Source organism: Hyla sarda, chromosome 6 (assembly GCF_029499605.1).
Source record: "Hyla sarda isolate aHylSar1 chromosome 6, aHylSar1.hap1, whole genome shotgun sequence".
Lineage (NCBI taxonomy): Eukaryota > Metazoa > Chordata > Amphibia > Anura > Hylidae > Hyla > Hyla sarda.
The window spans coordinates 153,102,044-153,119,257 of NC_079194.1; the positions used below are offsets into that span (position 1 = coordinate 153,102,044).

Here is a 17,214-nt window from a genome sequence, read left to right on the forward strand (position 1 = left end):
CTGCTGTCCGGGCATGCTGGGAGTTGTAGTTTTGCAACATCTGGAGGTCCACAAGTAGAAGACCACTGCCCTAGAGATTGTCTTGAATGTTAGTATAGAAAGAAATGTTACTCTTTCTGATCTGGGAGTATTATTTACTTCCTATATGGTTCCTAACCCTATACATGACCCCAGCCGGTTGTATTGAGAGGATATATGCCTAAAGCTGGACAATGACCCAAAGCTGCCCCTATCCCACCGTACACAGAGGATCCAGCCAACACGTTGGACAGACCTCGGGGTGACGTCACACGCAGCTGTCGGCACGGCACTGGTTAACGCGTGCAGCGAGCAGACGTCGCCGGGTGATGACGTCAGTGAGGCCGCCTGCGCCAGGAGCGGGATCCCGTCACTTGTTGTCGCCCGTGTGTGAGAGAGGAGCCCGGTGTCGTCTCCGGTCCTCCTGCCTCAGGTAAGGTTTGATGTGACGGGGGGGCTGAGTGCTGTCTACTGGCTGGCGCCGGTTCTCTGTACTGTCATGGCCGCAGTAACAGTCCGTAGGAGCCCTTCCTACTTTGGGGGAGGAGGGCGCCCTGTATTTGGGGGGAGGACATGATGGCGGCCTCCTCTGTGCTCAGGATTATTGTTGGGCTTCTTCCTGTCTTAGGGCCTGCAGGCCGGTATGGGGCCCGGTGGGGTTATCTTTTTATGTTGGGGGAGGAGGTATAGAGGTTTGGGGAGGCTCCTGGAGGTCAGTGGAACCTGTATGAGCACATACGCCCCATATTGTGTCTTCTAGGAAGTCCACATGATGTGACAGGAGGATGGCACCATAGGAATGCATCTCTCCCTCCCCCCACTATAAAGCACCTCAGTGATGCTGGATATGTCTGTTCTGTGCCCCCTGTAAGTGACTTTTACCTCTTTTGGTGACGGTGGCCCAATGTAAGAGTTGCCCTGTAATGCCAGCTTCTTGTATTGCCATCCTCCCCCATCATCCTCCTAGTTTAGGTGCTTCCCATTTGGCGGACTGTTTAATACTTCTAGCGACTAGTCCGGCATAGTGGGAGATGTATTATGCAATGGTTCTGATTAATAGAGGTGATGAGGGGCTCTTAAGGGTCCACAGCCATTGTACAAGTACTGCAGTTCTTTCAACATAGGCTACAAGTCTGTACTTGAATATGCCATTCTATTTTTAGCGGGGGTGCGGGGTGCCCGAGCCCTTCCTACTACTAATAGTAATGCTTTGGCTGGCACAAATGGACTTATAGCCTGTGTAAATATTAGAGGAAGTTTGTTGCAGTGCCAGGAAGGACAATCAGAGGGAAAAACTGGTCTCTATGATGGCATCACAGGGTTAGCTCATTCATCCCAGCAGGGACAGCAAAAGAACACACAAGAGGTTAAAAGCCCCTCCCCATCCCTACATCAGTGAACTATGAATAACTAAGCACCAATGATGCTCAAGGCAGAAACAAATAGTCAAAATGACTGAACCAATTGTCCGTTATTTTATCGGGCATTCTGTCAAAATAACGGATATGTTCCATCTTTTATCACCCGTTATTTCATCTGTTATTTCATTTCCATGTTCTGAACATGCACAGTGCAAATAACGGATCATAACGAACGTTAAAATAACGGGCACTAACGGATGTCAATTGTGAACATCCTTCACCCATAGACTTCAATGTTAACATTTTGATGGCCGTTATTCCACCGTTATTTTTGATGGGACAAAAATTAGCGCATGCACTGTCTTTTGTGCCATCAAAAATAACATCCATTAGTCATAATGGGATATAACTGGTGCTGCAGGATGGTCAAAAATCCCATTGACATGAATGGGATATTTTGACGACTGTATTAGGGACTTTCAGACAGGAGTTCATGATGGAAGATTTAGCAGGGTGACAATGGTAGTGTGAAAGGGGCCTTACTGGTACAAGAACAATGTCCATATGGATTAAAATGCTATCTGTGGGGCCTGTCAGTTCACACCAGGAGTGCCATGTCTTCATACCATCTGTATACCTTCATCTGCAGTCTAAGCAAGGTTCACATCTGCGGCAGAGGTCTGTTCGGGATCTCTGTCACAGACTCCATTTCTGACATATAATCACTGAGCCGGATGGTCTGTTGCACAATGGACATCACCAGATCCTGTTGACTCTAATGGGGTCTTTCTGGATTGACCGCTTGCAATATCTTTTTTTCTTCGCTCATGTCCCGTAATTTCAACAGTTTTTGCAAATGGAGCTCGAATGCAGATGTCAACCTAGCCTTAGGGTGCGTTCACACTGCGGAATCTCCACTCACGAACAGACCTCTGTTGCAGATGTGAACCTTGCCTTAGACTGCAGATGAAGGTATACAGATGGTATGAAGACATGGCACTCCTGGTGTGAACTGACAGGCCTCACAGATAGCATTTTAATCCATCTGGACATTGTTCTTGTACCAGTAAGGCCCCTTTGCGCCTGGCGGCCGCCGCCGATGCTGCTTCAGCGCTAGGGCCGCGGGGCACTGAGCAGTCACCATTGACGGCTATGCAGTGCTCGCGGAATCCGTGCAAAGAATGAACATGTTCTTTCTTTGCACGGAACAATTTCAGCAGCAAAATTGTCTGCCCCTGAAATTCTGCAGTGTGAACAAGTCTCGCGGAGACCCATTCACACTGTAGACAAAAGGGTGGGCAAAAAAGCACGGGCCTCCCGCTGCTCCACAGACGTGAAAGGAAAAATGTATAAAGCTTGACTTTTATTCCATCAGATTAAAAACATTGGATATCCATGGTCATAAAACACAAAAAGGAAAGGCAACCAACGCGATTCGAGACTAATCTGGCTCTTAGTCGTGGCACAAAACTATACGGCATGTGCCCCTTATATAGTGTATAATCTAAATGAGCCCAACGGAACCAGGAGACCTTGGAACCGGAAAGTGAATGACGTGTTCAGTCCGTACTTCGTTTAAACAAAGCCCCAAAATACGGACTGGACACTAGGTAGTGGAGTGTGTGCAGGTGGCTGGGCGTCATATAATATCGCAACTAGTGTGCATATGGCCTAATACACATGATGAAAAAATAGTATAGAACAAAAATAACCAACAAGTACAAAAATGCCGGACATATGCTTGTACACTATACATGATTTTTTGGTAACATTACCATCTATAATGACATTATATGACAGTCTTACGTTGATATATCCATGCCATACATTGCTGGCAGAAACGCAAGAGGGTTAGAACAGAATACAAAAATGATAAAGAAGGGAACAAAGGAAGTATTGTATGTTAGTCAAAATAGCGGAGCCGGCACCGGTACTCGACTTAAATGGGTATTCCAGGCAAAACCTTTTTTTATATATATCAACTGGCTCCGTAAAGTTAAACAGATTTGTAAATTACTTCTATTAAAAAATATTAATCCTTCCAATAGTTATTAGCTTCTGAAGTTTTCTGTCTAACTGCTCAATGATGATGTCACGTCCCGGGAGCTGTGCATGATGGGAGAATATCCCCATAGGAACTGCACAGCTCCCGGGACGTGAGTCATCAGAGAGCAGTTAGACAGAAAACAACAACTCAACTTCAGAAGCTTATAACTATTGGAAGGATTAAGATTTTTTAAAAGAAGTAATTTACAAATCTGTTTAACTTTCCGGAGCCAGTTGATATATAAAAAAAAGTTTTGGCCTGGAATACCCCTTAAAGCATAACTTCACTTGTCACTATTGTGGAAAACCAGGACATTTAAAAGGGAATGTAGGAAGCTGCAGAGGGACAAGCAGAATGGGACAGTGCAGAATCAGCAGTACTCTCAGGCAGCATGGCAACAAATGGTAAATTACCAATAGGAAGCAGGCTACCCCGTCCCCATAATGTCTTCAGCGGGGGAGGGTACCTCAGTCCAGATAAAGGGAAATATCTTTGGTGACAATCTCTCTTTTCTAGTGGACACGGGGGCAGCCACAAGTATAATTCAGAAGAAATATGTTCCACAGCATGCCTTGTCACAAAATACTCAGACAATAGTGGGGGTAGAGGGAAGACCTACACATCTCCTCGAAACACTTCCCACAAAAATCACATTCAGAGATCAACAACTTGTCACAAAACTTCTAATGAGCGAGGACATACCTGTCAATATACTAGGCACTGACATGCTCCATGGTCTACTTACTACTAGATAATTTGTTACGATGTTTTGGTATTATATACCACTACTTTGTATCAGAACATTGTTACATTTTATGACATGGTATATGTCCCGTTTATTATCTCCTTTTAGTTCTGGAGCTACTCAGTACAAATTTTGTAAGAAATATATTGAACCTGGCTGATAAAATTCTGCAGTCAATGAGACCTCTATATACACTCATTTATTCAAGATCTGTAATGCATGACAAAAAGCAATCATCTGTTTACTGTCATTATTATGCCCCTATTCATATGTTCGGAGCTTTCAAATATAACCTATTTTAATCTACATATACTGTGCACATGCATATATATATATATATATATATTTTTTGTACTTGTTGGTTATTTTTGTTCTACACAATTTTTTCATCATGTGTATTAGGCCATATGCACACTAGTTGCGATATTATATGACGCCCAGCCACCTGCACACACTCCACTACCTAGTGTCCAGTCCGTATTTTGTGGCTTTGTTTAAACGAAGCACGGACTGAACACGTCATTCACTTTCCGGTTCCCAGGTCTCCTTGTTCCGTTGGGCTCATTTAGATTATACACTATATAAGGGGCACATGCCGTATATTTTTGTGCCACGACTAAGAGCCAGATTAGGCTCGAAAGTTTTATACATTTTTTCTTTCATGTCTGGAGCAGCTGGAGGCCTGTGCCTTTTTGCCCACCCTTTTGACTACTGGATTCCGGGACCCGGCCCACTGTTTGCCTGCCCTACTCTCTGCACCATATGGGACTTCTGTTCATTCGGTACTGCACAGTGGTGAGCTGAACTTGTCTTCCCCCCCCCCCCTTTTTTTTTTCTTCTTCTACCCATTCACACTGATGTTAAGTTCACGCGGTTTGATGTTCTCCTGACGTCCTCTGCACTGCACTTACTGAGAGCAGCAGCTGCGGCACTGACAAGTGATGTCCGGAACGCCACACGTCAGTACCTGCCGCCGCCGCTTATCATAGCCTTTCAGTGAGTGCAACGCAGAGGACGTCAGCAGAACATCAAACCACTGAGAGCCCCTGCACCTGAGCCTGCTGCCGAGATAAGAAGTATGGGGGGGAGGGATAGGGAAAAGTGATGTGGCACAAGAGGTGAGGGAGGGATGTTTTGGCCCAGGGTAAATAAAGTGCCACAGGGGGATGAAATGGCACAGGTGGGATAAAGGGAGGGGGGGGGGGGAGAGAAATGGCACAGGGGGTGGTAAAGAGGGGGAGATTAATTTGCAAAGACTCAAAGGGTAATAAAAAGGGAATGAAATAGCACGGGGGGGGGGGGTGGATCAGTGGGAAATGATGTGGCACTGAGGTTTATAAAGTCGGGGGGATGATGTGGCCGGCAGTTGTACAGAAGCAGGAGAACACTGTTTAAACAGCGGTCTTCTGCTTCTGTGCTGGGGCTGCTGCAGGGGGGTGCCTGGGCTAGTGCTGGGCGATATACCGGTTCATACCGAATACCCAAATTGTTTTTCTGCATGATATGAATTTTTCCTATACCCCTCAAATTAATGAATTATCAGCCGCAGCGCGCTGTACCCACATCTGGCAACTAATCATATGTGATCCGCGGGCAGCTTCTTACATGACAGTGCGCTCAGCCTATCACCGGCCGAGGCGGGGCATCGCTGCGGCCGGTGATAGACTGATGGCTCTGTGACGTTCCCATCCCAGGAAGCAGCATGAGGATCGCATCGTTGGACCGTGAGGACGGTAACGGGGGAACGTATGAAGGTGAGTTAAAGTTTATTTTTGCAGCCTGGGCACAGGATAGTACAGTACAGCCCAGGGGCTATTAATTATCGGGGTGGGGGCGGAGGAGAGAAGCAACGCCCACGGGTCACATGGTGATGGGAGGGGGGGGGGAAATACCGTGGAACCGCCATAATTTACAAAAAATACCCTGATACACATTTTTGGTCATACCGCCCAGCTCTAGCCTGGGACCCTCACTGGGGTATTGGCTGTAAAAGGTAGGGCCAGAAAATAAGCCTGGTTATCCCCTATTGGGAGTGTCTGCTGTTGGGAGGTGTCCCCTATTGGAAGATTTTAATGTAATACTTTTTCTACAAACCCTCCATGATAGCATTAGGTTATTTTTCTCCCGTTTCTTCGAACATCATTGGCTCCTGAGTAGTTATTGATAATTCTCTGATGGCGGGAAGAAGAGGGGCTTTCAACCTCTTGTGTGCTTTTTCCCCTACTAGGATCAATGAGTCAACCTATGTGGTGCTGTTACCAGTAAAAAAAAAAAACAACTGATAACTGCTAGGGATCGACCGATTATCGGTTTGGCCGATATTCACGATTTTGGACATTATTGGTATCGGCAATTACTTTGCCGATAATGCCCCAACCCGGCCCTGCCTCCCCGGCCAGAGACCACCACCGCCGCTGCCCCATTCCCTCCCCCATCCCCGGTTTTATAATTACCTGTTCCCAGGGTCCGCTCTACTCCTGGCTCCTGCAAGCTGCGCAGCGCAATGACGAGTGACGTCCTCAACGCGATGTCACAGTCAGTGCGCACAGTGACAGCTCAGGACGCCGCCGGAGCCAGAAGTAGCGTGGACCCCAGGAACAGGTAATTATAAAACCGGGGATGGGGGAAGGGCAGCAGCGGCTGTTGGACTAGGGAGAACCCCAGCACAGGTAGGGGGAGAGAAGTGGGCGGCGGCGACAAAGTGCCCGCTTTAAATCATTGATCTGCAGCAGCTTCTGCGGGGGGGGGGGGGGGGGGGGCGGCGGCGACAGTCTGGCTATCGGCCTGAAAGGTCACAGATTATCGGTATCGGCCCTAAAAAATCGATATCGGTTGATCCCTAGTAACTGCTACTAAGGGTCGCATGTGCCGTATATTCTGTTACCTTTTATGCTATGCTGACTTAATACGCATTCAAATGAGACATGTGACGTTACCCTAAAGGCGTTATTTGCCCATTCAAATGCCATTTCCTTTTCATTGCCACCTTCATATTTCTATCATATGCTGAATCGGCATCTCACAGAGATACATAAGGGCATTGCCTTCCAGTCTACGGCAAAGCACTGTGGATTTGAGAGGCAGTGACAAAGTCGTGGGCAGTCAAGACTGGAATGGCATCGGACCAGGCAAATAACGTGGTGCTTTGAAAAATGGATCTGTCAATGTGAGTAAGCCTTGCAAAAAACAGCATTGTGCTGTTTCCACCTACAAAATATGCAATTTTCTTAATTTTTTTCTATGTCCCTCTATTGAACAGTCTCTGACAAGCAGTGCTTATAGGCTGCTGTTTACTGAATGTGACGCCAGTAGGAATGAGGATTCCATAGTTGAGACACTATGTGGACTTGCATCTATGAGGTGTCTGTGCTGGTGACACATTGAAGGACTCATCCGATCTTATAGCAATAACTAGAGATGAGCGAACTTACAGTAAATTCGATTCGTCACAAACTTCTCGGCTCGGCAGTTGATGACTTTTCCTGCATAAATTAGTTCAGCTTTCAGGTGCTCCCGTGGGCTGGAAAAGGTGGATACAGTCCTAGGAGACGCTTTCCTAGGACTGTATCCACCTTTTCCAGCCCACCAGAGCATCAGAAAGCTGAACTAATTTATGCAGGAAAAGTCAGCAACCGCCGAGCCGAGCCGAGAAGTTTGTGACGAATCGAATTTACTGTAAGTTTGCTCATCTCTAGCAATAACATTAAATGGTCACTGCATTTCAGTCAGAAGTTTTTCCAGGCAGAATTGACTTTTAGCCTATCTTCAGGCATAAATAGCTGATCACAGGGGCAGTGTCTGGAGCTGAAAGTCTAAGCTCTGTGCATTATATGTGGGGTTACTGCAGCTATGCTCCTATATTGAGGAGAAGGGGGGGGGGGCACTGCTGAATGGGCCAGCATTCTATTAAAGGATACATTTAGGATAAGGAAGTTCCATCATGTACAGTGCTGGAAGAGAGAACAGGCTAAGTAACTACCCACTGAAAATCATTGGCTGTCAAGGAGGAGAGCAGTGGAACTGGCCCAGTGTATTGCTGAATATCAATGGTCTGTGCAACAGTGGCTGCTGAAAATCAGTGTATGTAATGAGCGCTGAGAGTCCAGACTGTACATTCAGTTATGATGGTATGCTTTATTCATTGGGTACTGAAAACTAATGCACTTTTCTAATAGACTATGGCCCAGATTTATTAAAGTGTCTGAGACAAATCTTATATTTTCCCATAGCAACAAGTTTAGAGCTTAGCTTTCTTTTTTCCAGTGCAGTTTGAGAAATTAAAGCTGAGCTGTGATTGGTTGTCATGGACAAATCAGACAGAAAGGAGAAGCGTTTTTCTGATCCTGGACAAGCCCTTTAACACACAGTTATAAGATCTGTGCCTGCTTTTGTTTAGTGGGGATACTCGCTGTTTCCTTCCAGAGGCTATGAGGGGCTTTCATCAATTCTTGTCTCCTTTTTATCCTATTTTAGTAATGAAAAGTCGCCTTGTTTTTGAACTTCCCGTGCCAAATTCATCAAATGTCACATGCTACTTGATGAATTTACCGGCTCCTACACCCATATTACCCGTTTATTCTGCTTTCCAGGGCTGAAATGACATGATGTGAGTTTGTGTGTAAATCACGGTGCTGCGACTTTATTGAGACTTTCAGAGAAAAATGGATCAGTTCCCTCTCAGGGATGTGGAAATTGTATCGCCAGGGACATACAGTTCCAGGCGCCGGGCAGGTGTATTCTTCAGGCATTTAGCCCTGCTTTGGGCAAGCAGGGGTAAAAGCCTGAGGAATTCACATAAAACAGGGCAATCAATTTTATCCTGTAACTAAACTCCTTTAGACTGCAGCTGTGCGTTGCAGCCTATAGCGAGCTGCGCAGGACGACAGCGTCCTGGTGTAGGCACAACAAGGATGCGGTCCAGTAACAATAGTGACATGGTGACGGAGGACAGGTAGCAGGGGATCAGAGAGGAGGGGAGGTTTGGTAAATAATGTGGTAGAGGAGAGGGGGGTTGAGCTGAAATATAATGACACTGGGGGCATCAGAGGAGGCATAATGACATGGGGCGTCAGAGGTGGAAGGGGGTATAATGGCGCAGGGAGCATCAGAGAGGGGGGGTAATATAATGGCACAGGGACATCAGAAGGGGGAATATAATGGCATTGGGGGACCTACTTGATCCCTACCTGATAAAGGGACATACCTACCTGAAGGGGGGAGTACCTACTTAAAGGAATACTGTAGTGCAAAATAACTTATCCCCATAAGTAATAGATCACGGGGGTCTGACCGCTGGGGCACCCCCGATCTCTTGTACGGGGCCCCAGCAGTCGGTATGAAGGGAATGTTCCGTCCCCGCATGACACGGGAGCTGAAATGCCCCATCCATGTATGTCTATGGGATACGGGGGGAGGGCGTGTCGGCCGCCGCGTCATGCGGACAAGCCACCTTCCTGCCGGGGCCCCTTACAAAAGATCGGGGTAGGGATGGGAAGGGGGGGTTCCCCAGCTCTCGGGTTAAGTTATTTTGCACTGCAGTATTCCATAAGGCGGCCTTACTTATCAGGGGCCCTATCCGCCTAATGGGGGGGGGGGGGGGAATACTGGTCTGCCTATCAAGTTTTTATTAATAAAGACCTTATTTACATACTATTTTGGTTAAAATTATTTTGTACCAGGACAAGTGGATCGTTATGATCTGCTCCGTTTTAGTCCCTTGGACAAGTAGTTTTTTTTTTTTCCACACCCCTGGCCCCCTGCATTATAAAGCACTGCAAACAATAGTTCACTTTCAGATATGATCTATAGCAAAAGTTGCAGGGGAAGAGACTTTTTGTGTGACAATTTTAGATTTAAAGAAACGTTCTAAACAGCTTGATGAATTCCCCTCTATATGCTTTTCCAGCATGTTCATTTTTAGCTCCAGCATTTTATGTGCAAAACCTGTTTAGTCTATCAACTCTTATGAAGAACTTTGCAGGCCTGTGAGCAGAAAACACTATACATATTAAAAAATTACAGGAAAGCAGTAACATTTCCACTGGGTGTGAATATACCTTTATCCCTTTTCACAGTTTGTTATATATATATATATATATATAAATACCAGAGTGGTTGCAGCACTTCCAAAACAATGCATGTGGGTGCCCAGCGTCCTAGGTCTGATCGGGACCCCTTAAGATATCCAACAAAAAATGGCGCAGCACTCCAACGAAGTTTCCAAAAAAAAACTGAGTTTATTCACCACATGTTACCAACAGCAATGTTTCAAGCATGCTTGAAAAAGGCTCTAGTGTTGAGCTGAAACGTTGCTGTTGGTAACGTGGTGAATAAACTCAGTTTTTTTTGGGAAACTTCGTTGGAGTGCTGCGCCATTTTTTGTTGGAGATATATATATATATATATAATCTCTCTCTCTCTCTCAAATGTCAGGTCGGGATGTAAGGATCGGGCTCAGAGGCTGTCTGTTACATAAATGACAGGTGCTGGCTGTTCACTACAGCTGACACATGCATCTGCCATCTTAATACTCCAAATAATCCCTGCTTTTGGCCTTCTAACTGCTGTAAAAGCTCTATTCACTGCAATATAGAAGTATATATTTAAATAACGTGTGTGTGTGTGTGTATATATAAACATTTAAATAGAGGGGGGTAATAGGGAGTTTTAGTTTTTTATCAAATAAAAATGAGCAATTTTGTATCACTGTGTCCTTAACATTTCAAAGCAAATGATGTTATTTATTCCACATAGTGTATGCTGTAAAACTAAAATAAAAACCATTGCAGAATTGCTGTTTTTTTTCCCCTTCTCATATCGCCTCTTCTCAAAAATTGATCAAGAAGTAATCAAAAAGTCACATCTATTCCAAAATAATGTTTACATTTTTAGCCTCTGATGTTAATGTATATCATGGTGCCCTGGGGCTTAGTGCACCATGATGTACATATACGCCATGGACATTTAGTGACTGCAGGAGCTGCCCTCGCTTCGTGCACGGTTCTATCAGCAGCCAGGACCTTGCCGCTAATGGCTAAAAATTAAAAATAAATAAGTAAAATAAGCCCTTCTCCCAATTAAAATGAAATCACTTGTTATCTCTGCATGTGGAAATGTCCGAACTATTAAAATATAATGTTAATGATCCCAAAGGGTAAACAGCGCAAGTGTAAAGAAAAATTCTTTTGTCACAAAAATAAGCCCTCATACAGCTGCATATACAGAAAAATAAGAAAGTTATAGGGAAATGTTAACCCCTTAAAGACACAGCTCATTGGTCCTTAAAGGGGGTATTCCGGCCTTAGACATCTTATCCCCTATCCAGTGGTGGGACCCCTGCGATCTCTGTGCAGCCCCCGGTATTCTACATGGAGAATGGATTGGGGATAAGATATCTAAGGCCGGAATAGCCCTTTAAGGACACAGACAGTTTCATTTTTGCGTTTTAATTTTTCATCCTTGCCTTCTAAAATCCATAATTTTCTCTTTTTATTTTCCCATCCACAGACCCATATGGGGGCTTGTTTTTTGCGAGACCAATTGTACTTGGTATTGACACATTTTATTCTCCCATAAAATGTAAGGCTCAACCCAAAAAATATTGCAAATTTTAGAGTTTCGATTTTACGCAGTGCATTTTATGGTTCAAATTACATGTTTTCTTTAATTTGTGGATCAAAACGATTATACCCATGATGATGCCCATGTTTCCATGCTTTTCTATTATTGTACTTCTTTAACCCCTTAACCCGTTAATGCAGTGTTTCCCAAACGCAGTCCTCAAGCACCCCCAACGGGTCATGTTTTCAGGATTTCCTTATTCTTTCACAGGTGACATAATTATGGTCAGTGAGTCAGACATCACCACCACCAGGAAATAGGGCATACGTGTACGCCCTGACGTCCTGGTAGTTAAGGACATAGGGCATACCTGTACGCCTGTGGGAATTCCAGAACCTGCTGTTCGCCGGGTGGGGACTGGACCAGGATGCCTGGGGGGGGGGGCTCCGGATTCAGATCGGTGATTTGCAGCAATTCCGGGTCAAACGGGTCCCCGGTGACCTGGAAAAAAAGAGCGATAGGTGCCGTCCGACACGGCACCTATCGCCCTATAGCAGCAGGAGTGAGGTGGCACTGGTGAAACCTCACGATCGTCCTGATTCGTCTGCCATTACTGGCTGACGAATCGGGATTCCTGCTGTGGGGACGTCCCTAACGGCACCCGCTCTGCCCCTATTCTGGAGGGCGAGAGCGGGTGCCAGGAGTGAGTACCTGGAGTGGGGGCCCCCGAAGTGGAGACATCAGTGGCAGGCAGGGTCCGGCAGAGCAGCAGCAGGAGGTAAGGCTGGCCTCCTGCTGTTGCTTAGCAACAACTCCCAGCATGCACAAAAGGGCATGCTGGGAGTTGTTGTTATGCAACAGCAGAATGCACTACTACAACTCCTAGCATGCCCTTTGGTAGTTGGTGCATGCTGGGCAACAGCTGGAGGCTCATTTTTTCTATGAAAAGTGTGCCGCCAGCAATTGCATAACTACAACCCCCAGCATGCACAAACTACCAAAGGTCATGCTGGGAGTTGCAGTAGTGTATCTCCAGCTTGCCCTTCAGCTATAAGTTCATGCTGAGAGTTGTAGTTGTGCCACAGCTGAAGGCTCACTGGTTTATTTAACTCAGTGTTTCGCAGCCAGTGTGCCTCCAGCTGTTGCAAAACTACAACTCCCAGCATGTATGGTCTGTCAGTGCATGCTGGGAGTTTTGCAACAGCTGAAGGTTTGTCAGCTGCAGCTCAAACTCTCAGCAAGAAACACTCTGTAAACCCCTGACCGTGTGAATGTACCCTAAAAACACGACACTATGCCTCCAGAAAAACAGCCACTGACTGTCCAGGCATGCAGGGAGTCTTGCAACAGCTGGTGGGGAAACACTGCCGTTGGGTATTGGTGGCGGAAGCAAATCCCCAATTAAGGCCTCAATTGCGCATGCCGCTCTTTCGCTTTGGAGCCCTGTCATATTTCAAGGCAACAGTTTAGTGCCACATATGGGGTATTTCCGTACTCGGGAGAAATTGTTACAAATTTTGGGGGGCTTTTTCTCCTCTTACCCCTTATGAAAAGATAAAGTGGGGGTCTACACCAGCATGTTAGGGTAAAAAAATTTTGAAAATTTTACACTAACATGCTGGTGTTGCCCCATAATTTTTATTTTCATAATCGGTAAAAGGAAAAAAAAGACCCTAAAATTTGTAACGCAATTCCTCCTGAGTACGGAAATACCCCATATATGGACGCAAAGTGCTCTGCAGGCGCACAACATAGCTCAGAAGTGAGAGTGCACCATGTACATTTTAGGTCTAAATTGGTGATTTGTACAGGGGTGGCTGATTTTACAGTGGTTCTGATGTAAAACAACAAATACCCACATGTGACCCCATTTTGTAAACCACACCCCTCACGGAACGTAACAAGGGGTATAGTGAGCCTTAACACCCCACAGGTGTTTGGCAAATTTTCGTTAGTTAAATGTGAAAAAAAAATATTCACAAAAATGCTGGTGTTACCCTGTTAGGAAAAAGCCCCCAAAAATTTGTTACGCCATTTCTTCTGAGTATGAAAATACCCCATATGTGGATGTAAAGTGCTCTGCGGGCGAGCAACAGGGCTCAGAAAAGAAGGAGCTCCATTGGCTTTTGGAGAGAGAATGTGTCCAAAAATGAAGGCCATGTGTGTTTACAAAGCCCCCATGGTGCTAGAACGGCGGAAAACCCCCATGTGACCCCATTTTGGAAACTACACTCCTCACAGAATTTAATAAGGGGTACAGTGAGCACAGGTGTAACAGATTTTTGGAACAGTGTTCCGTGAAAATGAAAAATGCCCACACCCAGTTGGGTGTAAATGCTCACTGCACCCCTTATTAAATTCTGTGGGGGTGTAGTTTACAATATGGGGTCATATGTTGGGGGGGGGGGGGGTCCACTGTTCTGGCACCATGTGGGCTTTGTAAACACACAAGGCCCCAGACTTCTATTCCAACGGAATTCTCCAAAAGCTCAATGGCGCTCCTTCTCTTCTGAGTATTGTAGTTCACCCGCAGAGCACTTTACATCCACATATGGGGTACTTGGGGAGTTTTTTTTCTCCTATTTCCCCTTGTGAAAATGAAAAATTTGGGGTAACACCAGCATTTTAATGAAGAAAAAAAGAATTTTTCATTTTCACGTCCAAATTTAGTGAAAATTTGTCAAACACCTGTGGGGTTTTAAGGCTCACTGTACCCCTTGTTACGTTCCTTGAGGGGTGTAGTTTCCAAAATAGTATGCTATGTGTTTTTTTTTGTTTTTTTGCTGTTCTTGCACCATAGGGGCTTCCTGAATGCGAAATGCCCCCCAAGAACCATTTCAGCTAAATTTGCTTTCCAAAAGTCAAATGTGACTCCTATTCTGAGCAGTGTAGTGCGCCCGCAGTGCAGTTGACACATGGGGTATTTGGTAAATATGTAAAATTTGGGGAAAGACCAGCATTTTAGTGAAAAAATTTAATTCATTTACACATCCAACTTTAGCGAAAAATCTTCAAACACCTGTGGGGTGTTAAGGCTCACTGTACCCCTTGTTACATTCCTTGAGGGGTGAAGTTTCCAAAATAATATATATATAATTTATAATACAAACAAGGAATAAGTTGTCCAGCGCTATTGATTCCAAACTATTATACGGACCTGGCTTACAGGTGCAGGCTGCTGGGCTAAATATACAGCAACAGGAGAATACAGCAGCACACTGCTAGCACAAAGATATAGATAAAACATGAGTATATAGATACAACATGAGAAGCTATTCAGCTATGGTGCAATAGTGAGATACTTAGCTTGCAATTTGGCTGCCAAATAGCTTGGACCGTCCCACCACGGCTGAATAGCTTCTCATGTTGTATCTATATACTCATGTTTTATCTATATCTTTGTGCTAGCAGTGTGCTGCTGTATTCTCCCGTTGCTGTATAATATATAATAAAGATATTTGGTATTGGTACGTACGTAAATGTCCAAAATATTATGTTAATTATCCTGTACAGTGAACAGTGTGAACGTAAAAAAAAAAGTCCAAAATTGCTGCTTTTTGGTCACATCACATCTCCTAAAAATGGAATAAAAAGTGATCAAAAAGTCTCACCTATGCAAAAGTGATACCAATAAAATCTACAGATCACGGAGCGAAAAATCAGCCCGCATACAGCCCCTTATATGGAAAATGAGAGAGTTAGAGGGGTCAGAATATTCTGATTTAAAATATACAAATTTTGTTTAGAAAGTTAGATTTTTTTTTAACCCCTTAATGATACAGCGATTTAAAATTTTTAGCATTTTCATTTTTTCCTTCTTTCCTTTTTAAAATCCTTCACTCTTCCAATTTTTCATCAATTTTCCATCTATATGGCTTGTTTGCAAAATTGGCACAAAAAAATGCCATTAACTTTTAGGGGGTTGCAATTCTACGTAGTGCACTTTTCGGTAACAATTACACATTATGTTTATTCTGTAAGTCTATACGATTACAAGGATACCCAATGTATGTTTGTTTTATTTTGCTAGTGATAAAAAGTATAACTTTTTTAACCCCTTAAGGACCAAGGACGTACCGGTACGTCCTTGGTCCTGCTCTTCTGATATAACGCGGGGTTACACAGTAACCCCGCGTCATATCATGGCGGGCCCGGCGTCATAGTGAAGCCGGGACCCGCCTCTAATAGCGCGCAGCGCCGATCGCGGCGCCGCGCGCTATTAACCCTTTAGCCGCGCGCTCAAAGCTGAGCCGCGCGGCTAAAAGTGAAAGTTCCCGGCTAGCTCAGTCGGGCTGTTCGGGATAGCCGCGGCTAATCGCGGCATCCCGAACAGCTGACAGGACAGCGGGAGGGCCCCTTCCTGCCTCCTCGCTGTCCGATCGCCGAATGACTGCTCAGTGCCTGAGATCCAGGCCTGAGCAGTCATCCGGCAGAATCGTTGATCACTGGTTTCTTATGAGAAACCAGAGATCAGCATAGGAGATCAGTGTGTGCAGTGTTATAGGTCCCTATGGGAAAAGTGAAAAAAAAAGGTGAATAAAGATCATTTAACTCCTCCCCTATTAAAAGTTTGAATCACCCCCCTTTTCCAATAAGAAAAAAAACAGTGTAAATAAAAATAAACATATGTGGTATCACCGCGTGCGGAAATGTCCGAATTATAAAAATATATCATTAATTAAACCGCTCGGTCAATGGCGTGCGCGCAAAAAAATTCCAAAGTCCAAAATAGTGCATTTTTGGTCACTTTTTATATAATTTAAAAATGAATAAAAAGTGATCAATAAGTCCTATCAATGCAAAAATGGTACCGTTAAAAACTTCAGATCACGGCGCAAAAAATGAGCGCTCATACCGCCCCATACACGGAAAAATAAAAAAGTTATAGGGGTCAGAAGATGACAATTTTAAACGTATTAATTTTCCTGCATGTAGTTATGATTTTTTCCAGAAGTCCGACAAAATCAAACCTATATAAGTAGGGTATCATTTTAATCGTATGGACCTACAGAATACATATCAGGTGTCATTTTTACCGAAAAATGTACTACGTAGAAACGGAAGCCCCCAAAAGTTACAAGACAGCGTTTTTTTTTTCAATTTTGTCGCACAATGATTTTTTTTTCCCGCTTCACCATAGATTTTTGGGCAAAATGACTGACGTCATTACAAAGTAGAATTGGTGGCGCAAAAAATAAGCCATCATATGGATTTTTAGGTGTAAATTTGAAAGAGTTATGATTTTTTAAAGGCAAGGAGCAAAAAATGAAAATGCAAAAACGGAAAAACCTCCGGTCCTTAAGGGGTTAAAGAAAATTTTGTAGGCTTAAAATTGTTCTCTTCTGAACCCTATAACTTTTTTTTATTTTTCTGTTACGCAGCTCATTTTTTGCGCAGTGATCTTTAGTTTTTACCGGTTCCATTTTTATTTTTAATGGTCTTTTTGATCACTTTTTATACATTTTTCTGCTATATAAAGTGAC

General features: G+C 44.4%; 1 protein-coding gene across 3 annotated transcripts in view; it reads left to right on the forward strand.

Annotated features, from left to right (window-relative positions):
• Window positions 1-329: 329 nt before the first annotated feature.
• Window positions 330-17,214, forward strand: part of ZC3H18 (zinc finger CCCH-type containing 18) — a 166,403-nt gene continuing 149,518 nt past the window's right edge. For all 3 annotated transcript variants that reach the window (XM_056525578.1, XM_056525579.1, XM_056525580.1), the window contains exon 1: window positions 330-451. The gene's annotated coding sequence lies outside the window, so the exon portion shown is untranslated. The remainder of the gene's footprint in view (window positions 452-17,214) is intronic.